The following is a 23,639-nucleotide window of genomic DNA, read 5'->3' on the forward strand; positions in this document are numbered from 1 at the left end:
CAAATTTACTAATCCATCCACCTATGCCTGTGTCATAGTCATTTATAAAAATGACAAACAGCAGTGTCCCAAAACAGATCTTTGTGGCACACCACTAGTAACCGGACTCCAGGCTGAATATTTTCCAACAACCACCACTCGCTGCCTTCTTTCAGAAAGCCAGTTTCTAATCCAAACTGCTAAATCATCGTCAATTTCATGCCTCTGCATTTTCTCCAAAAGCCTACCGTGTGGAATCTTATCAAAGGCTTTACTGAAGTTCATGTATACCACATCAACTGCCCTACCTTCATCTACATGCTTGGTTACCTCCTCAAAAAACTCAATGAGGTTTGTGAGACACGACATGCACTTGACGAAACCATGTTGTTGCTTGCTAGATGATTATAAATCTCATCTCTTATAATCCTTTCCAAAACCTTTCCTACAACAGAGGTAAGGCTCACTTGTCTATAATTACCTGGGTCAACTCTACTGTCCTTCTTGAACAGGGCACAACATTTGTAATCCTCCAGTCCTCTGGTACTAAACCTGTAGACAATGACAACTCAAATATCAAAGCCAAAGGCTCTGCTATCTCGTCCCTAGTTTCCCAGAGAATCCTCTAATAAATCCCATCTGGCCCAGGGGACTTGTCTACTTTCACTCCTTCTAGAATTGATAACACCTGTTCGTAACTAACCTCAATCTTTTCTAGTCTAATATCTCGTACCTCATTCTTTTCCTCTACAATATTCTCCTTTTCCTGAGTGAAAACCGATGAGAAATGTTTGTTTAGCACTTCTCCGAGCTCCACAGGGTCCAAACTCAACTTCCGACTTCTGTCTTTGACTGGCCCTATTCCTACCCTAGTCATCCTTTTATTCCTCACATACCTATAGAAAGCTTTAGGGTTCTCCTTTATTCTATTTGCTAAAGACTGCTCATGTCCTCTCTTTGCTCTTCTTAACTCTCTCTTTAAATCCTTCCTAGCTGATCTGTAACTCTCCATCGCCTCATCTGTACCATCTTGTCTCATCAACATGTAAGCCTCCTTCTTCTTCTTAACAAGAGATGCAATTTCTGTTGTAAACCACGGTTCCCTTACCTTATCACTTCCTCCCTGCCTGACAGGGACATACCTATCAAGGACACGCAATATTTGTTCCTTAAACCAGCTCCACATTTCCATTGTCCCCATCCCCTGCATTTTGCTACCCAATTCTATGCATCCTAATTCTTGCCTAACGCATTATAATTGCCCTTGCCCCATTGATAACTCTTGCCCTGTGGCAGGTACCTATCCCTTTCCATCGCTAAACTAAACGTAACTGAATTATGGTCACTCTCTCCAAAGTGCTCACCTACAACTAAATCAAACACCTGGCCTGGTTCATTACCAGGCACCAGATCCAATGTGGCCTCCCTCTTGTCGCCCATTTGACATACTGTGTCAGGAAACCCTCCTGCACACATTGGACAAAAACTGATCCATCTGACGTACTAAAGTTATAGCATTTCCAGTCAATGTTGGGGAAGTTAAAGTCCCCCATAACGACCACACTCTTCCTTTCATTCCTACCCAGAATAATTTTACTAATCCTCTCTTCCACCTCCCTGGAACTCTGCAGAGGCCTATAAAAAACTCCAAGCAATGTGACCTCTCCTCTCCTGTTTCTAACCTCAGCCCACACTACCTCAGTAGACAAGTCCTCAACAAAAGTTCTCTCAGCCACCGTTATACAATCCTTGAATAACAAGGCCACGCCTCCCCTCCTTTTACCGCCTTACCTATTCTTAATGAAAGATCTAAACCCTGGAACCTGCAACATCCATTCCTTACCCTGCTCTATCCATGTCTCCGAAATGGCCACAACATCGAAGTCCCAAGTACCTATCCATGCTGCAAGCTCACCTACCTTATTTTGGATACTTCAGGTGTTGAAGTAGACACACTTCAAGTCAGTTTGCTGTCTGCCAGCACGTTCCTGTGACCCTGAAATCCTGTCTCTGTCCTTCCTACTCTCATCCTCCAGTGCACCGCAATTACACCTCCGGTTTCCATCCCTCTGCTGAGCTAGTTTAAACCCATCCGAATAGCACCAACAAATTTCCCACCCAGGATATTAGTACCCCTCTGGCTCAAGTGAAGACCATCCTGTTTGTCCAAGTCCCACCTTCCCCAGAACGAGCCCCAATTATCCAAGAACCTGAAACCCTCCCTCCTGCATCATTCTTGTAGCCACATGTTCAGCTGATATCTCTCCCTATTCCTTGCCTCGCTATCACGTGGCACAGGTAACAAACCAGAGATAACACCTCTGTCTGTTCTAGCTCCCAGCTTCCACCCTAGCTCCCTGAAATTCTGCCTTACATCCCTATCCCTCTTTCTACCTATGTCATTGGTACCTACATGGACAACGACTTGAGGCTTCTTCAGGACCCCAAAGATATGATCCGAGACATCATGAATGCTGGCGCCTGGGAGGCAACACACCAACCGTAAGTCTCGTTCATTCCCAACAAACCTTCTATCTGAGCCTCTAACTATTGAGTCTCCAATGACTAACACTCTCCTCCTTCCCTTCTGTGCAACAGGGACAGGCTCTGTGCCAGAGACCTGGGCCCCACTGCATACCCCTGGTAAGTTGTTCCCCTCAACAGTATCCAAAACAGTATACTTGTTTTTCAGCAGAGCGACCACAGGGGATTCCTCCACTGACTGTTCCTTGGCGAACACATTCTAAGATATGTAAGGCAATTTTCACAGTGTGACAGCAAGAAGTAGTGAATGTGACCAAAAGAGCCACAGTTATGTGGGCTAATGCTGGTTCTGAGAAGGTCAGTGCCAAAGAACCAGATAAGCCTGAATGCCTTGGAGTCCAATGTTACTGCTTTTTTAAAGTGGGCCCTTTCACCTCAGGTTCATTGGAGGTTGCTAGTTGTCCTGATCTCAAGAAGCCTTCATTGAACCACAGCAGCTTTATCATTTTAACCATTTTAAGAGTATCTCATTGATACAAAATTACTTAAAACATGAACTCGCAACACCATACACTGGAATAATAATTGGTGTCTTTATACTTCTGTAAACCAGTAAAATGATCATTCTTCTCTGATATAGCAGCTAGTGAACTCAATTCTATTTGGTACGAAAATCCATCAGATGATTGAATGCAACCTATTTTTGGAGCTGGAAGATATTGTATGAATAAAACAGGACATCAAGATTTTGTTTATGAGTTGCTGCAGAAAACCTCAGTCTGGGAGTAATTGATGGTTCCTTTGACTCCTTCCTGTCATTAATTCAAACTAAAGTGATACAGTATACAGTATATTGCAATAACGCACCACTCTTCATTGGCTGGATCACGAGAAGCAACAAACTTTGTCCGAACATCTGAATAATTGCTTGACGACTGCAATGGTTTGAGGGCTCTATCATGTCGTCATTGTAGCACAACTTAGCCAGATGAACATAGGTAGCTGTCAGGAATCAGAAACAAGGTGTGCAAGGGATTGCATTTATCCCCAAGCAGCCAATCTCTTTTTTTGAATTACCATGTTGCCAAATGAAGGATTCAAGGCAGCCTCCAGGAAATTGGCCTGGACCTCAGAAAGGCACCAGAATGTATTTCACAGCATTTGTACAGTAATGTATTGACTTATAATTCAAATTGGTGCAATGGCTGTCTGAGGAAATAGACAGAATAGCCTGAGTGATATCAATAATTCTCTCAACTTCAGTTCTACCTGAAATTTGTACTAACCTGATAATTGCATGTCTATGGGCTAAGTGCTAAAAAGTCTTTGCTGTGCCATCTGTGACAAGATATGTGAGAACTCACACAGCTCCTCAAGTAAGGTGTCAATGTGTCATGCTGGGCCTATAAATACTTGTTGGTGAGTCAGGCTATGTGTGAGTACACCCTCTACTTGACACCACTGCAGCTTTGCTTGCTCATTTGTCCTCTGACTGCTGCATCTCCTCCCTTTGTTTAAATGGATTGTCAGAAGAAGAAAATGAGACACAGAAGCGGAAGTTGACTCAGTCCATTCAGCCCATTACATCTGCCCTAGACTATCCTTGATTGCCTTACTGATTAAAAATCTATCTCAGAAAAAGAATGCGCTGTTGGAAGCCTTTTTGGAGTTCACACTGGGAGCACTACAAACAAGGTGGATTAGAGAAATACGGCAGACCATGTAAAACTCACCTGTACACTGAAAAATAACATCAATTTTGTTGTGGTTCTGTTCGCCAAGCTGGGAATTTGTGTTGTAGACATTTCATCCCCTGTCTAGGTGACATCCTCAGTGCTTGGGACCCTCCTGTGAAGTGCTTCTGTGATGTTTCCTCCGGCATTTATAGTGGCCTGTCTCTGCCGCTTCCAGTTGTCAGTTCCAGCTGTCCACTGTAGTGGCCGGCATATTGGGTCCAGGTCGATGTGCTTATTGATTGAATCTGTGGATAAGTGCCATGCCTCTAGGAATTCCCTGGCTGTTCTCTGTTTGGCTTGTCCTATAATAGTATACTTGTCCCAGTCGAATTCATGTTGTTTGTCATCAGTGTGTATGGCTACTAAGGATAGCTGGTCATGTCGTTTCGTGGCTAGTTGGTGCTCATGGATGCGGATCGTTAGCTGCCTTCCTGTTTGTCCTATGTAGTGTTTTGTGCAGTCCTTGCTTGGGATTCTGTACACTACATTGGTTTTGCTCATGCTGGATATCAGGTCCTTCGTTCTGGTGAGTTGTTGTCTGAGAGTGGCTATTGGTTTGTGTGCTGTTATGAGTCCTAGTGGTCGCAGTAGTCTGGCTGTCAGTTCGGAAACACACTGCAGTACACCAGAACTGCAAAAAGAGGAAGAAGAACGCCTATACAATGTATTCGCCAAAAACGGATACCCCTGCAATTTCATCAACAGATGTCTAAGGGAAAGGCAACGGAACGATGACATGCCACAACCCAAAGGAATAGCCACACTACCATACATTAAGAGCATTTCCGAACAGGAGGCTCCCAAGCACTGAGGATGTCACCTAGACAGGGTACGAAACGTCTGCAACACAAATTCCAAGCTCGGCGAATCGAACCACAACAACGAGCACCCGAGCTACAAATCTTTCACAAACTTTTAACATCAATTTTATTAAAACATTGTCATTTCAATTTATTTTCGTATTCATGCTTAATGGAGATATTCTACAGGTCAACCATTCCTGGCTTTTAATTGCATACTCGTTGCTTAATGGATTGGGGGAGGAGTTTTTATGGAGGGGTGCTGAACATTCTTGGTGCCCAGGGCATCCACTTTAAGGTTTTGTTTCTCGATCAACAAGCACCTTGAAATCATTTAAGTTGTACATTAAAAACATAATGTAACACAAATGTCTGCCAACATTTTCCAGCTTTGTTTTACCTGAAAGCAGCTGAGAATTCCCTCGGGTAAAATTGAAATTGTTTTCTTCTTGACTCATACCATACGAAATTGTGGGTGGGGTCAGGGATGATTGGTAGCAATGGAGCCAGAGGGAAATGTTGGTTATCCTGCAGCAGCATCTGATATTGATTAGGACCCCACATGTTCCTGGCAGATATTTTGACTGCCTGAGTCAAGACCCTGTCACCCGCACACAACCAAAAATAAAGATTAGAATGAGCTGACAACCAACCGCAAGTCAGTCATTCTGCTTTTCCACACAATGTTGGTCAGGTTGGTCTCCAGGACAAAGTGGGAGATTACAAGAAAAAAAGTGAATTACTGGGATAGCCTCAGGCTTTGTTAATGAGCCTCTTGGAAAAGAACACAGCAACAATAATAATCACTTGTGGCAGCCCTAGTGTGCTTCATGAATATGATATCCAGTGGGAACAAAACACAAAGTGAAGTAGTTAATTAGATTGTTCAGTAACATTTAAGCTTTTGCCTGACTTCTTGATATTTGTTCTGTTAATTTATAGTGACCCTTTGGTGATATTTTGATATTTCATTCCTGTTTATTTTTCTGATATTTTTAGTTTGAAGCACTCCTCACTCATTCGAAACTCATGCTGTCGGACAGCTTCTAAACTTGCTTTTGAAACTGTCTGTTCTCAATACATATGCTGAAGTTACTTACGATCTTTTCAGTGTTGCATTTCCATTTTGCCCTGTTTAAATTGTTTAATTATATGGGAAAAAATTGAATGCACCTGAGTGTTTCCTTATTTTAATTATTGGAGCACACTACAATCTTTTCAGCATTGAAAGTAAAGATTCGTTTCTCTGCACCTCTGCTGGAAGAACTATCAATTCCCTGCTATCCACAGCCCTTTCTAAATCTTTATTCATTTGTTAATGCAAGAATATTTATTTGTTAATAATAAATATTAATATTTATTAATAAGTTTCATTTCCAATTCAGACATCTGCCAAAGTGCACAGAATTTTAAAACATCAGTTATGTTTTTTTTTCTACATTCATTTATCAAACACAATGATATAAAATCTTCAAAACTAGGTAGCTACATTTTGTAAAAATATATTTTGGCAGAAATAGTCCCCAGTATGCAAAGGAAGGGCTGACTAAACTGTTCTGAAGTCTAAAACAAAGAACAAAGAATTCTGAAGCAAAAATAGAAATTGCTGGAGAAACTCACCAGGTGTGGGATCATCTGTGGAGAGAAAAAGAGAGCTAACTTTGCAAGTCCAAGGTGCCCTTCTTCAATCCTGTTCTATTTCTTTTTCTCTCAACAGATGTTGACAGACCTGCTGGGTTTCTTCAGCAATTTCTGTTTTTGTTCTGTAGTAGTCATTGTGGTAAAAATGTTTAATCACCACATTCCTGGGGAAGATGGGATTTGAACTTGGATTGTCTGGCCAAGTGATAGGGACACGACAATTGAACCACTTGACCTTAAACAACAATGGCCAAGATCATAGCCAGCAAGATGATGCTTTTGAGTTCTCTATTTATTGGGTAAAGGGTGCTCAAGTGGCTGGACATCTGGTTTATAATGTACAGTGATACCAACAGTGGAGGTTCAATTCCCACAGCACTGAAATACTCTCCTTCTCCGCCCCACTCCTTGTCTGAGGTGTGGTGACCCTCAGGTTAAACACCACCAGTCATCACTCTAATGACAGAGCAGCCCTTTGGTCTGGTAAGATTATGGTGATTTTATGTTGGGTGCTATTAACTTTTATTCATTGTCTGCTATGCAAAAATATAATGACCAATTTAGATGATGTGACACTAAATTGTTTAGCTAAAGCTGACCTTAACTCAATGGTCAGTTTACTCACTGCCATAAAGCTAATTAAAGCATGGGCCAGTGAATGCAGAGAATTTGGATGGGTGGCATTTGAAAGAGCTTGAAAATGTAAAGGTTAGCATACTTTGATTCACCAGTCTGCTGCCAGTATTGCTATCTTCTTAGGATGAGAGAACACTGAATTAACTTAATAACCTATTTATTTCAAGATGGCAAGTATTGTGCTATAAAGATGATGTTTTCTGCCAGTGCTATCGTGTTGTTGATGTTTACTTTAATGAGTGGGATTTCATGACTGATGTATTTAAAACTATTAACTCCCCGACCATGATACTTTGTGAAGGCAGCGATTCCAATCCCAGCTTAAAGGTTAGGGACAAGCCCACCTCTTCTTAACCAGTTGATGCGAGCTGATTTTACACACATTGAGCCATTAATTGGTTTTGAGTTCTGCTCCCCTGTGAAGGTAGACCCACCATGGTCAAACAGATGACCATGGCCAATGACTCTCCACTGAGTGAGGTGAGAGGTGGTCACTGCTGGGACTACAGGCAATCTTCCACTCTGAGGCACTGTGGGGTCAAATTTGGTGAGTGAAAGGTTTCGCCAGGGCCAATCTGGCAAGGCTCAGTAAGAGGGAGTGGTGGGAAGATTATATTTGAGAGGACTCTGCCATAGCCATTAGGAAGGGGTTAACATGGGGGAAAGGGAGCACAGGCCATCCAAACTAGTAGGACCTCCTTAGTCCTGAAAAAGGCCACTATGTTTACCTGGTTAGAGACAAAAACTGCAGATGCTGGAATCCAAAGTAGACAGACAGGAGACTTCTGCACCTTTTGATGCTGCCTGACTTGCTGTGTTCCTCCAGCCTTCACTACGTTTACCTGCCAGCCTTGCCACATGTCTGTATGTCGCCTCCTGCACAAAAAGCAAGGGGGAGGAGGTTCATTGATTAATCATTCATTAGCCATTTCAAGCCTGAGGCCAGATGCACCTTTCTGTGGGAACAAGAGAGATTAATGGTTGGTGTTTTGCCTCCCAGGTGTCAGGGTTCATGATGTCTCTGATCATGTTTTCAGGATCCTTGAGAGGGAGGGGAGCAGCCCCAAGTCATGGTCCACATACGCACCAACGACATAGGTAGGAAAAGAGATGTGGATTTAGGGCAGAAATTCAGGGAGCTAGGGTGGAAGCTTAGAATGAGAACAAACAGAGTTGTTGTCTCTGGTTTGTTGCCCATGCTAGCGAGGTGAGGAATAGGGACAGAGAGGAGTTGAACACATGGCTACAGGGATGGTGTAGGAGGGAGGGTTTTGGATTCCTGGATAATTGGGGCTCTTTCTAAGGAAGGTGTGACCTCTACAAACAAGGTGGTCTTCACCTGAACCAGAGGGGTACCAATAACCTGGGGGGGATATTTGCTAATGCTCTTCGGGTGAGTTTAAGCTAATTCAGAAGGGGGGTGGAAACCAAAATTGTAGTTTAGGTATATGGGAGGCTGAGAGTAGTGAAGTCAGAACAAAGATTTCAACATCGCAAGAAGGTAAGAAGTTGGTTTGAAGTGTGGCTACTTCAACATCAGGGACATCCAGAATAAGGTGGGTGAACTTGCAGCATGGGTTAGTACCTGGGATTGTGATATTGTGACCATTTCAGAATCATGGGGAGAGCAGGGACAGGAATGGTTATTGCAGCTTCCTGGATTTAGATGTTTCAGTAAGAACAGAGAAAATGGTAAAAGAGGGGGTGGTGTGGCACTGTTAGTCAAGAATAGTATTCTGGTTTCAGAAAGGACTTTTGAGGACTTATCTACTAAGATAGTATGGGCTGAGATTAGAAATAGGAAAGGAGAGGTTATCCTGTTGGGAGTTTTCTACAGGCCTCCAAAGATGAACTTCAAAATAGGAGCGAGAGTGACAGGGTAGTTGTAACGGGAGACTTTAACTTTCCAAATATTGACTGGGAGTACTATAGTTCAAGTACTTTATATGGGTCTGTTTTGGCCAATGTGTGCAGGATAGTTTCCAGTGCGTAGACAGGCTAACAAGGGGTGAGGCCACATTAGATTTGGTACTGGGTAATGAACTCAGCCAGGTGTTAGATTTGGAGGTAGGTGAGCACTTTGGTGATAGTGACCACAATTCGGTCAGGTTTACTTTAGTGATGGAAAGGGATAGGTATATACGACAGGGCAAAAATTATAGCTGGGGGAAAGGCAATCATGATGCAATCAGGCAGGATTTAGGATGCATTGGATGGGGAAGGAAACTGCAAAGGATGGGCACAACTGAAATGTGGAGCTTATTCAACGATACCCAGCATGAGCAAAACCAACGTAGTGTACAAAATCCCATGCAAGGACTGCACAAAACACTACATAGGACAAACAGGAAGACAGCTAACGATCCGTATCCATGAACACCAACTAGCCACGAAACGACACAACCAGCTATCCTTAGTAGCCACACACGCAGATGACAAACAACATGAGTTCGACTGGGACAACACTACTATTATACAACAAGCCAAACAGAGAACAGCCAGGGAATTCCTAGAGGCATGGCACTCATCCACAGATTCTTTCAACAAACATTTCGACCTGGACCCAATATACCGGCCACTGCAGCGGACAGCTGGAACTGACAACCGGAAGCGGCAGAGACAAGCCACTATAAATGCCGGAGGAAACAACACAGAAGCACTTCACAGGAGGCTCTCAAGCACTGAGGATGTCACCTAGACAGGGGACGAAACGTCTGCAATACAAATTCCCAGCTCAGCGAACAGAACCACACAATCAAGGAACTGCTATTGCATGTCCTTGATAAGTATGTACCTGTCAGGCAGGGAGGAAGTTGTCGAGCGCGGGAGCCGTGGTTTACTAAGCAAGTTGAATCCCTTGTCAAGAGGAAGAAGAAGGCTTATGTTAGGATGAGATGTGAAGGCTCAGTTAGGGTACTTGAGAGTTTCAAGTTTGCCAGGAAAGACCAAAGAGTAAGTTAAGAAGAGCCAGGAGGGGACATAAGAAGTTGGATAGGATCAAGGAAAACCCTAAGGCTTTCTATAGGTATATCGGGAATAAAAGAATGACTAGATAAAGATTAGGGCCAATCAAGCAAACTAGTGGGAAGTTGTTCATGGAGTCCAAGGAGATAGGGGAAGTGCTAAATGAATATTTTTCATTAGTATTCGGACTGGAAAAAGACAATGTTGTTGAGGAGAATAGTGAGATACAGACTACTGAACTAGATGAGATTGAGGTTAACAAGGAGGAGATGTTAGCATTTCCAGAAAGTGTGAGAATAGATAAATCCCCTGGACTGGATGGGATTTATCCTAGGATTCTCTGGGAAGCCAGGAGGAGACTGCTGAGCCTTTGACTTTGATCTTTATGTCGTCATTGTCTACAGGAATAGTGACAGAGGATTGGAGGATAGCAAATGTTGTCCCCTTGTTCATGAAGGGGATTAGAGACAACCCTGGAAATTATTGACCTGTGAGCCATACTCCGGTTGTGGGTAAAGTGTTGGAAAGGATTCTAAGAGATCGGATTTATAATCAGCTTGAAAGGAATGAGTTGATTAGGGATAGTCAACCTGGTTTTGTGAAAGGTAGGTCATGCCTCACAAACCTTATTAAGTTCTTTAAGAAGGTGACCAAACTGGTGGATGAGGGTAAAGCTGTTCACGTGGTGTATATGGATTTCAGTGAGGCGTTTGATAAGGTTCCCCACGGTAGGCTATCGCACAAAAATATGGAGGCATAGGATTGAGGGTGATTTAGCAGTTTGGATCAGAAATTAGCGAGCTGAAAGAAGACAGAGGATGGTGGTTGATGGGAAATATTGATCCTGGAGTTCAGTTGCTAGTGGGGTACTGAAAGGATCTGTTTTGGGTCCACTGGATCAGGGCATAGAAGGATGGGTTAGTAAATTTGCGGATGACACTAAGATCAGTAGAATTGTGGATAGTGATGAAGGATGTTGTAGGTTACAGAGAGACATAAATAAGCTGCAGAGCTGGGCTGAGAGGTAGCAAATGGAGTTTAGTGTGAAAAAGTGTGATGCAATTCACTTTGGAAGGGCCAACAAGAATAAAGAGTACTGGGCTAATGATAGTGTAGATGAGCAGAGAGATCTTGGTGTTCACCATAGATCCCTGAAAATTGCCACCCAGGTTGACAGGGTTGTTAAGAAGGCATACAGTATGTTAGCTTTTATTGGTAGAGGGATTGAGTTTCAGAACCATGAGGTCATGCTGCAGCTGAACAAAACTCTGGAATATTGTGTACAATTCTGGTCACCACAGTATAGGAAGGATGTGGAATCTTTGGAACAGATTCAGAGGAGATTTACGAGGATGTTGCCTGGTACGGAAGGAAGGACTTACGAAGAAAGTCTGAGGGACCTGAGGCTGTTTTCATTAGAGAGAAGAAGGTTGAGAGCTGACTTAATTGAGACATATAAGATAATCAGAGGGTTAGATAGCGTGGACAGTGAGAGCCTTTTTCCTCAGATGGTGATGGCTAGCATGAGGGGACATAGCTTTAAATTGAGGGGGATAGATATAGGACAGATGTCAGATTTACTTTCCTTACTCAGAGTAGCAGCGGCATGGAACGCACTGCCTGCAACAGTTGTAGACTTGTCAACTTTAAGGGCATTTAAACAGTCATTAGATAGGCACATGGATGAGAATGGAATAGTGTAGCATAGATTGGTTTCACAGGTCGGCACAATATCGAGCGCCAAAGGGCCTCTACTGCGCTGTAATGTTCTATGTTCACCGCCTGAACCTCTAATACCTTTGGAAAAATATGAATTGTCCCCAGTTTTACACCCTTCCCTCACCCACAAGCTGTGTGCAGGGGTGGGGAGAAGGAGGCAGATATGCAAAAGTGTTCTCCTTACTATAAAGTCAGAAATTCAGCATCATGCAACAGTGTTGGTAGTGAAGGAGCTGATAAGATATGAGACTGATGTGATCATTCTCCAAAATACAAGTAATGAAAATTGGACATGACAAATGTGACAAGACTGATTTTTGCATTTACTTCTACTGTCCTGCCATTATTGTTGATGAACTTTTCAACATAATCAATAGTATGACTTCCAAATTAGAAGCTGATTAGCAGCTTTCAAAGTAAATTTATTGCTTTCATCTCAATCCTGTTGATTCATGTTCAAAGACTGGCACTTTCATCAACCAGACAGCTGTCTTTATCTAATTTAAGAAACATTATTCCATCTCAGCACAAATAACCAGACCACTGATAGAGTAAAAAACAGCTTCTAAAGCTTTCATCTACCAAATTTCACTCAAATCCAATGTTGGCTTAAATCCAATCAACAAACCGTGTAAAATACAGAAGCTAAAAGAAATACATAAAGGTATTTAAGATATGATCATTTTATTCAGTGGTTTTTGTTTAAAGAGGCATGCGAGAACAATCTAACAGATTTTTCTGGCCACTTATTGAGTGAGAACGCAACCCACTATCTCCACCATCATCTTTGCTCACATAAGATACAACTTCTGAGTTCATCTAAGTTCCAATTCTACCTCCCTCATCAGCCTGGAAATCATAAAATTCAGCCCAAGAAAATCACAGAGAGTTCCCAGCAGTCAGTTTCCAGTGGCAATCGATGGCCAACAGTGGTTTATTTTCCAGGAGAATCCAGAACACCGGGCACAGATTTAGGATAAAGTGCCTTTCATTTAGCGCTGACAAGAAATCTCTTCATTCAAAGGTCGTAAATCTTTGGAATTCTCTAATCGGGAATGCAGATCCTCTATCACTGAATATATTCAAAGGTTGAGGTACACAGAAGAGGGAATCAAAGAATTGGGGAGGAGTCAGGAAAGTGTAATCGAGCCCAGAGATTGTGCATGACACTCATATACGGCAGAGAAGGGGGGGGGGGGGGGGGGCTCATTGCTTTTGCTAATGTTTCAAGAATTTCCGTAGGTAATTCCAGGAGTTCTGTTAAGACCTAAGTAGCTGATTTTGGTTTCTCCATTCCCCTTCAGAATAGTGGCGCAGCTACTGAGGCTGTCATTTAAATTTAAACTTTAAAAACACTGGAGAGAGGATGCTTCCACTATGGGGCTTCCTCTCTCATTCTCTGCCCCTTACCTGGAAACGTAGTCTAATGCTTCAGAAGTGCCTCCTACAGGCTCTTCTGCTTCCACAGCTTTCTTTGCATGGCAGTTCCAGTCCTTCATACATTAATTGGCCAAATCAGGGATAATTACCTTCATGTTTTGATCCCCATTTGCTGACGTTTTTAAATAAGATCCTACCTTAGAATGTCTCGGCATCCTCACGGCCTCAAAGAAGCTAAAGCTGCACTTGAGTCGGATATACTAAATGGCCACTATTCCTTTACATAATTATGGCCACCGTGTGACCAAGGTGCACAACATGGTCACCCAACCTCATCAGAGTTCACAGAATGTACACATCCATACATCAAGGATGAATGCAGCTTCATTATAACAGAATTAGCTACTAGTTGGGTAAAAATATATTCAGGGTCTTAGTGTTGATAGGATGGAATGTTATCCCTTCTAGTCACCAAAATCATAGAGAAAGCCCTATATATGCTCCTATTGAATTGCTAGGAAATAAATGCAGCTGAGCCAAATGATTTGTGTGCACATTCATCCAGAAGTCTCTGTTTTAAAGGTCAGCTTAAAAAGTGTGAAATAAATCTGTCAATACAATAGGTCATGATTTGGAGATGCTGGTGTTGGACTGGGGTGTACAAAGTTAAAAATCACACAACACCAGGTTATAGTCTGTGAGAAACAAAGCCCACTCACTTCAATAATTTCAGTCCAAGACAAGATCTGAATCAGTAGTGCCATTTATTTTACACTTGCAAGTGGGTGTGTGATGTCCCTTTCTCAAGGCAAGGGACATACACACACTAAATTCAATTCATACATAACATTTATATGATTTGATGTCTATTGTTTTACACTGCTCCCTCCCCTGTTTACATCGTCCACTTCCCTAAGACCGGCCCCCATTACCCCTGTTTGCCTCTTGCCTTATCCGGCCTTGTCTGTGATAAAATGCTTATTTCTGGTCTCACAAGGCTGTTTGACCTTACCCTGTTATAGGTCATTGTTAGGCATATCCCTTCTTCATCATTATCTACCCCCTTCATCTGTGCCTTTCCCAAGGCCGTTCTGATCCCTATGACCCTTTTAATTGGGGTTTGTTCCTGTGTTTTTGTAAAAGTGGGAAGCACATGTTTATACCTACTGTTTGTACAGGCGTATCTAGCTTAACTTCATCCCCTCACAACATCTTATCTACTTGCCCATAATGTCTACCTTCTGACATACAGTTTTAGCTAATACAAAAACAATTATATATTTCCTCCACATCGTTTCCATTCTTGTTGACTCAGCACTTGGCTAAAACAATTACCCACTGGTGTGAGTTCACCTCCTTTGTAAAATGGAATTGCAGAAGTAACACTAATCCTACTGATATCCCACAATTCCCCCTCTTTCTTTTAATTACCATTTGTTATCTTCTGCAAATATTTTATTTTTAAGCATCGCTCCCGAAATTTGCAAGCATCATCCCGGAGATTTCATCCATCTTGGTCTCACTCATCTGCTCATTATTTAGTCGATAAAGTCCTTCAACCTGATTCCCTTTTAGGGGCATCTGTTTCATCAAGGCTGTTTCAATCAACCTTTGGGTGAGTCCTCGTATACAGGGTATGATCATTTTTATTAATTGTTACCCACCAAAAGAGAGCTGACTCAAAGCCTGCTGCAATCTGGTTACGAGCCTTGAATTCATCCGGTACTCCCCTAGGGACTCCTACCGAATCAAGATAAATCCTGTCATCGAAAGAAGTGTCTAACAGTAATCTCTTACCCCTTCCCTTTTTCCCTCCTTTGTTTTCCTTCTCAAATGCCAGGGTAAATGGAATTGCCAATTGTACAATTGCACATATCCCTCTCCAATCTGGAGATAGCGTGGGTCTCAATATTTTGCCTCCACAGTACCACCACAGATCCGCTCGGGGAACCTTTAATGCTGAGTAGTTCCCTCCCTTCTCCGTTTCGGTGACATTCTTAATCTCTGTACATAGTTTCAGCTCCCCCAAATCTTTCGACCGACTTGTACCTCGTCTACACACACGATGTGTGATTTCCAACTGCGGCAGAAAACAGGGGGGGAACTTTTGCATCTTTCTTCTCCAAGGGAGGGAACATCAGAGACAGGGAGGTACAATTCCTATCATTCCACGCAGTCTCATCCTGATACAGGGCTATCATACATTTCATGCCCTTCCTGTCTCGCTTCCACCCGAGCGGAAAGGGAACTACCTGGGCCACTGGCCGACCGGAGGCACATGCATAGCAATTGCTCTTGTTCAGACTTTTGACAGTATACTTTACCCATTCAACCCAGGCATTTGCATCCCCGTACCCAGTTTCTATTTCAATGGTCTGTTTCAAGTCCTTTACCTCTATAAATTTTACTACTTTAGGATCATCGGGAGGGGTGAAAGATTGTATCTTATTACCCAGTAGTTCTACCCGTTTTCCCTGTCCTACACTAATTCAAAAACAATAGCCCAAGAAATCCTTCCCATTTGCTTTCATTTCTATCCTAAGCATTTCATTTCATTGTATCTCATAGGTGCCCCCCCCCCCCCCTCCCACCAGGATTGTTTCGTGCCATGTGGTTTTCCTTATCATTAGGTATATTGGGTTACACTTTTTATCAGGACAATCACGAGCTGGTCGGAAGGGGGTCTGGTGTACTGTGACGAGACCATTATACTAAGTACCATCCCCAAGGCTATCCCCATAGGACTTAAGATGTATCTCAGAGCTGCGGTACTGTCTCTGATTATCTACATCCCCACAATTTACTAAGCTGCATACATCAGCGTCTATTACTTGTGGGTTATCAGACTTAGGGACCGTTAATAATACATATGAAAATGATATTTGATGAAATGCCAATACTAAGAGAGCTAGCATCATAACTCTAGCAGCATTCCCAGTATTCTAAACATCATGCTGAAGCACAAAAAGACTTAATATACAATCTTACAGAAATAATCCCGCGCTCATGTCGCCACTGTATAATCAGTTACTCAAAGTCTCTTTAGTCTGAGTTTCAGCGGATCTTGCGTTGATTCGACTGTCCAGACTTCTTCCTCAACGGGAGGGTCCACTGGCCCTTTGATCCGAGTGTAATGAGTCCAGCCTTTCTCCGCTGTCCTTATTGCCGTTTCGGGGGTCAAAAGAGCCTGGTACGGCCCTTCCCAGTCCGGCTGCAATTTAATCTCTGTCCATGATTTTACTAAGATCCAATCGCCCGGCTGGATGGGATGAACGGTGAATTCAAGGGGTGGAGTCTGTGTCAATAAACCCTGTTTCCTTAGGAAAGACAAAGAGGAGGACAAACCCAGTATATACTTCTTTAAAAACAAATCTTTAGTTTCGGGACTTGGCAATTCTCCATTCGTTCCCAAGTAAGGTAATCCAAATAAGATTTCATAGGGGGATAGTCCCAAATCTTTCCTTGGGGCTGTTCGTACTCGCAAGAGAGCTATAGGTAAACATTTGATCCAAGGGAGTCTGGTTCCTATTATCAATTTAGAGAGCTATCGTTTGAGTGTTTGGTTCATTCTCTCAACCCTTCCCGATAATGGCGGGTGCCATTGAGTATGGAACTCCCAGGAAATTCCCAACCCTTTCATTACCCCCTGTAACACTTTAGAAGTAAAGTCAGTTCCTTGGTTGGAATCAATATGGTTCACGCGCCCATATCGGGGAATTATGTGCTCCAATATTGTTTTAGACACCCCACTCGCAGTGGCGGTAGCTAGGGGGTATGCCTCAACCCAACCAGATAAATGATCTACTATGACCAACATATATTTTAGTCTGCCTACCCTGGGGAGTTCAGTATAATCTACTTGTATACTCTGGAAAGGTCTCAGTCCTGGGTCTCTTCCTCCCGGGGTCTGTTTTCTCAAGACTTTCTTATTTACCTTTTTGCATATGATACATCCCTCACATATTTGTTTAGCAATTGTATATATTCCTTTACATCCATATTCCCTAAGAACTAAATCACACATTGCTTGTACTCCCCAATGGCTGCCTTGGTGTAGGACAGCCATAATCTCTCGCATCATCATTTTGTTTAACATTTCCCTTCCATCAGGTAACCTCCAAGGCCCGTCTGCTGTTTTTACAGCTCCTAAATCTCTCAATTCATTTTCTTCGCTTTCAGTAAATATAGGAGCTTCCCGAGGACCTGGAACAGTAGGTATTAGGGAATGAATCACCACTTCTTGTGGGTTCAGGGCTGCTTCCTTAGCCACCTCATCGGCTAATCTATTCCCCCTAACTTCTAGTTCATTTCCTTTCTGATGACCATTTACATGCACTACTGCTATTTCTCGCGGAAGTAATAGGGACTCCAAGACCCGTTTAATCAATTCTTCATGTACTAATCCCTTCCCACACCTCTGGGTTAATACTCCCAAAACCACTCCCTTATCCACGGTAGCAAAGAGGGAAGGTAAGGCTAACACGGGGGCATGGATCAGATCTCTTTTGCCTCATCATCCCAACTTAGACATTTTGGTTCCCCCTCTAATAGTTTGAGATATAATTTCTTAGTCTTCAGTGCATAGGAATCAATCCACAATCTGCAATAACCCGTGAGACCCAAACATTTGCGTAACTCCCTTTTAGTGCTGGGCAGCGGCATTCCCACTATTCCCTCTATCCGTTCCAGGCTTATCTTTCGCTTTCCCTCACTAACTAAATGTCCCAAGTATTTCACTTCTTGCTCCACATATTGTAGTTGGTTTTTAGATACCCGCAGTCCCTGCTGGCCCAGGAAATTCAATAATTTGTTAGTGGCTTCTACTACTCTTTCTCTTCTTTTTCCTGTTACTAAGAGGTCGTCTACATACTGCAACAGGGTAGTCCCCTTGGGGCTGCTAAATTTCTCTGATACTTGTTCTAACATCTGTCCAAATAAATTTGGGGATTCCGTAAACCCCTGGGGAAGCACAGTACACTGGTACTGCTGTTGCTGTCCTGTCTTAGGGTCTTCCCACTCAAAGGCAAACAAATTCCTACCTTCCTCTGCCAAGGGACAAGCCCAAAAGGCATCCTTTAAATCTATCACACTAAACCATTTGTGGTCATGAGGGATCTCACTTAATAACGTAGAGGGGTTTGGCACCCTGGGTGCCTGATCTGTACTGTTCGATTTAATGTTCTCAAATCCTGCATCAATCGATAATTTCCATCGGATTTCCGCACTGGTAGTATTGGGGTATTATAAGGAGACATACATGGCTCCAACAATCCATCTCTAATCAATCCTTCAATTACTGGCTGCAGTCCTCGTTTACCTTCAATGGAAATGGGATATTGTCGCTCACAGACAACATCCCCTTTCCTTTTTAAATTTATTTCAAGGGGGGGGATCTGTAGTTTTCCACAATTCCCTTCCCTAGCCCATACAATAGGGTCTATCTCTCTCTCCACATCCTCTGCCAACATTGCCTTTTGTACAACTAATTCTTTTTCCTGAATTCCAATCCCCAGTCCTAAGAGGATAATTAAATCTCTCCTTAATAAGTTACTTCCTATATCAGGGATATACAACAGTTCCCCTGTGACCCTATCCTTAGGACCTTCTATCATCATAGGTTCAAATACTGGAACAGTAAATCCTTCCCCTTTTTAACCCCGAAACAGTAATTGACCGTGTTGACATTCCTACTTTCTTTGGTTTAAAATTCAGCGATGACCGTGCTGCCCCCGTATCTACTAGGAAGACTACCTCTTCCCTATAGGGTTCCACCTTCAGGTTTATCAAGGGTTCCTGGTGGGCCCCCGAGGGCAGGAACCCCTGACACCCCTATTCTTCATCAAAATTCATAAGCGGAATTGCCCTCTCTTCCCTTTTCAGAGCCGGACATTCCCGCTTAAAATGCCCTATCTTTCCGCAATAATAACATCCTGCCTGTGGAGTCTTCCAGCTCTGCCCCTGTCGCTCGAACCCTCTATCAAATACTCCCCCTTGTCCTCTCCCTCTCTCTCTCCCTTTCCCTCTCCCTCTCTGTCCTACCTGCTGCCACCCACCGCTCCAGTTGCTCACTATTGGTTCCATTCTTTTCTTAACTACCTCATCAACCGCAGCTACCATCATTTTCACCTTCTGTTTCTGTCTCTCATCCTCTCTCTTTACAAACACTTTCTGTGCCTCTCTTAACAATTCATCTAATGGCTTTTCACTCCACCCTTCTATCTTCTGTATCTTTCTCTGTATGTCTGGCCATGCCTTTGTCACAAAAATGTACTTTCAAAAGACCCTGTGCCACTGGGTTCTCAGGGTTCATTCCAGAATATTTCCACATTGAGTCTCTTAATCTCTGCAAAAAAAAGCTGAAGGAGTCTCATCTTTCTCCTGTCTAACTTCAAAGACTTTAGTCAAATTCTGTGACTTCGGAACTGCCTCTTTTATTCCTTTTAGAATCAGGTCTTTCAATTCCCTCATTTCTTCTCTATGCTCCGGATTTTGATTTTCCCACTGGGGGTCTCTGAGGGGAAACTTCACCTCTCCCTGTCCAGCATCTCCATCTCCAATCGGATGTTCCCTGTCCCATATTTTAATGGCTGCTCCCCATATAAGTCCCCTTTCTTCCCCAGTAAATAGTATATTCAAAATAGACATTAACTCAGCCCAGGTATACAGACTGGGCCCCAAAAATTGATCAGTTTGTTCAGACAACCCTACCAGATCCTCAACCAGGACCTTCATTTCTTTTTTTTTAAATGTCCTGACCTCCCCACTGCTGAGGGGGGCACTTACAAACCCAATCTTTGTCCCCTATTGGTACCTCCCGAAGGGGATAAGTCATTACGTTCTTCCCCTCTTTCTTTTTTTTTAATGAAATATTGCAATATTTCTAGCTCCCCATAACTTCAAACACCAATTCATCAATTCATGCTTGACTAACTTTAAAGCCTGTTCCAAATTTGTAAATATATTTATATATTTACGTTCATTTATTCAGTATTTAATATTCAAAATGTAAAATGCATACAGTTCTCAATTTTGAAATCCACTGTAATCACCCAGTTTTAGTCCCTTAATTTAAATCCAAAATTAGTTTTCTTAAGTAGTCCTGACCAATCATTGCTCAATTACAATACTATAGGTCTTGAAATAATCAGAGCTGCCTTAAAATTATTTGTCTATTCAAGTTTAAAGAAAAAAACTTCTAATGCATGAACAATGGCCGAATCCAAGGTCACAGATATTAACCATAGGATCTTGTTTTTACTACAATCTAATGTTGAACTGAAACTTCAACTGTCCTCCATAAATCGCTTTCATGTAAAGATAGAAGAGATTAGTTAGAAACTGATAGTAAGGCAGTCATGACCTGTAAGAAGAACAGGAGTTATCATTCTTTTTTTTTCATAATCTCGATAGAATCCTTAACCTTAAAAGAAATCATGTTAAGTTTCCATAATAAGAATCAGATTCAAAACAGTCCTGGAACTCAAGCTCCAGGGAATAAAACGCAAACATTCAATCACCAACAAACAAATGTGTATTCAAACCAAATCACAAAGGGTTAAACTTTCGACCAGCTGTACAGCTCTCTTCATTCTCTCTCTCTCTCTCTCACTCATTGACAAATAAATTCAGATATTTACAAACCCAGTCTTTGTCCGACCTGAATTTTGGCCAAAAGAGGCGGGACGAAGAATGGATTCCTTAGTCCATATGAAGCAACAATATTTAATCATCTTTTTCCCCTGTACAAGTATTATTTTGCCAATTCCACAACATCCTCCCCAAAGAACTTTCTGGAGGTATGTTGTAAGGGACCCCGCCTCCAATTCCATTGCTTTTTCCTTCTTTTGTTTTTCCCGGAGGCTTTTTCCTTACCCACGGCACAACCCATATTGAGTTCCTTCGTTAGTCCCTTATTAACTACTAAAACTCAATCCCGGCCACCAAGGCAATACTTAAAAGTCAGGTTTCTTACCTTGGTCTGTGCACAGAGTTGCCTGGCCCCTTTGTGCCGTATTGTCTATCGAGCTCCTATCACTGTCTGATTCAGATGTCTCTCTTGTGGGATTCGTACCAGTCGCCCAAGGGAGCAGACCAAACCAGGACACGAGACCGCTCCTCAATGGGGAACGGGACGCGTCTTCCCAGTGTCCAAGGCCAGCCACTCCCCCCGGTGATGGAAGAAAATCCCGGACAGCCCCCAATTGTGAGAAACAAAGCCCACTCACTTCAATAATTTCAGTCCAAGACAAGATCTGAATCAGTAGTGCCATTTATTTTACACTTGCAAGTGGGTGTGTGATGTCCCTTTCTCAAGGCAAGGGACATACACACACTAAATTCAATTCATACATAACATTTATATGATTTGATGTCTATTGTTTTACACTGCTCCCTCCCCTGTTTACATCGTCCACTTCCCTAAGACCGGCCCCCATTACCCCTGTTTGCCTCTTGCCTTATCCGGCCTTGTCTGTGATAAAATGCTTATTTCTGGTCTCACAAGGCTGTTTGACCTTACCCTGTTATAGGTCATTGTTAGGCATATCCCTTCTTCATCATTATCTACCCCCTTCATCTGTGCCTTTCCCAAGGCCGTTCTGATCCCTATGACCCTTTTAATTGGGGTTTGTTCCTGTGTTTTTGTAAAAGTGGGAAGCACATGTTTATACCTACTGTTTGTACAGGCGTATCTAGCTTAACTTCATCCCCTCACAACATCTTATCTACTTGCCCATAATGTCTACCTTCTGACATACAGTTTTAGCTAATACAAAAACAATTATATATTTCCTCCACATCGTTTCCATTCTTGTTGACTCAGCACTTGGCTAAAACAATTACCCACTGGTGTGAGTTCACCTCCTTTGTAAAATGGAATTGCAGAAGTAACACTAATCCTACTGATATCCCACATAGTCCTTCATCAGGTGGTTGTGGAGTACACAGTTGTAAGACACAGAATTTATAGCAAAAGTTTACACTGTGTGTAACAGAAATTATACATTGAAAAATACATTGATTGTTTGTCAAGTCTCTCATCTGTTAGAATGACCATGTTAGTTTCACTTCTTTCATGTGTATATCACACAACTTTTTTTAAAAGTTACATTCTCAGCTGAACTTTAACAACAGATGTCAGCCCAAATAATGTGTTGAAGGCGATATAGGCGATATAGTAAAATCAGAGAAATTTATCAGTGTATTTGTTACTAATTCACAATTTCAGCTTAATTTGTTTGAATTATTTATTGTCTACCCAGAATATCAGATTATAAAATGCATAATGCCTACTCATGTTACTAAAGTATGTTTGCTTAACAGATTACTTACGTTAGTAATCAAATGTCAAGCTGAATCAATGGTCTGAAAAAATTGGGTTTTATGTAAGTAGTTTGGTTAATTTTATTCTTTTCATTTCTTATGCATAATAAATTTCTGTTTTATTTTTAATCACTGTTAATATTTTAGAAGATGAAATCTTAACATGTTCTCATGTTATTTCAGTGAAGAATTTGGATATTAGCCCAGTTCTTCCACTCTCTGGGTTGGGCATATGACTCACGATATGCAGGACAAGCCCGGGGATGTCCCAACACACTGACTCTGTGGGAATTGCCTGGAACATTTGAATTTTGTAAGGACAGTGCTTCTGCTCCCTGGGACCTTCCAATGATTTCTTGACTTCCGTATTAGATAGTTACCCCATCTCGGACAGATTAAAATCACATTTAACTCCTTGGAAACTACATAATTGACCTCTCCCAGTCTTCCATTCTAACTCCTCTCCCCATCCACCTCAACTCCTACTTGAATCTAACCCCCAGCTCCTAACACCTCGAATCCCCACCAAACCCTCTTCTGACAACCTGAAGTATATCCCCAATGCACTGGCTCCTGCAACCTAACTCCCCTGACCTGACTGTATTACTCTACCCAGCTGTCAACCTCCCAACTTACCTCAACCACCTTTACTGACTAACACAGTGAAAAGCTGTTTAACTGTCCAAATGTTCTTCAGTGTGTTGGTGAATGAACGTAATATAATACGGCAACTGATGTCATAAAAATAGGGTGTTACTTGGTTTATCGCAATGGTCCAGGCTATGAAGAAGGATTCCAATTCTAGGTACACTTTGTATTTTTAAACATGATTTGGAGATGCCGGTGTTGGACTGGGGTGTACAAAATTAAAAATCACACAACACCAGGTTATAGTCCAACAGGTTTAATTGGAAGCACACTAGCTTTCGGAGTGATGCTCCCTCATCAGGTGATTGTCACAATCACCTGATGAAGGAGT

General features: G+C 42.3%; 1 long non-coding RNA gene across 1 annotated transcript; it reads right to left on the bottom strand.

Annotated features, from left to right (window-relative positions):
* Nucleotides 1-14,086: 14,086 nt before the first annotated feature.
* Nucleotides 14,087-22,246, bottom strand: LOC140486404 (uncharacterized). The gene is made up of 2 exons (XR_011962560.1): nucleotides 19,592-22,246; nucleotides 14,087-17,650 (listed from the first exon to the last, which is right to left on the bottom strand). It is a non-coding gene; the product is annotated as an uncharacterized lncRNA (long non-coding RNA).
* Between the last annotated feature and the right edge of the window lie 1,393 nt (nucleotides 22,247-23,639).

This window comes from Chiloscyllium punctatum, chromosome 15, assembly GCF_047496795.1.
Source record: "Chiloscyllium punctatum isolate Juve2018m chromosome 15, sChiPun1.3, whole genome shotgun sequence".
Lineage (NCBI taxonomy): Eukaryota > Metazoa > Chordata > Chondrichthyes > Orectolobiformes > Hemiscylliidae > Chiloscyllium > Chiloscyllium punctatum.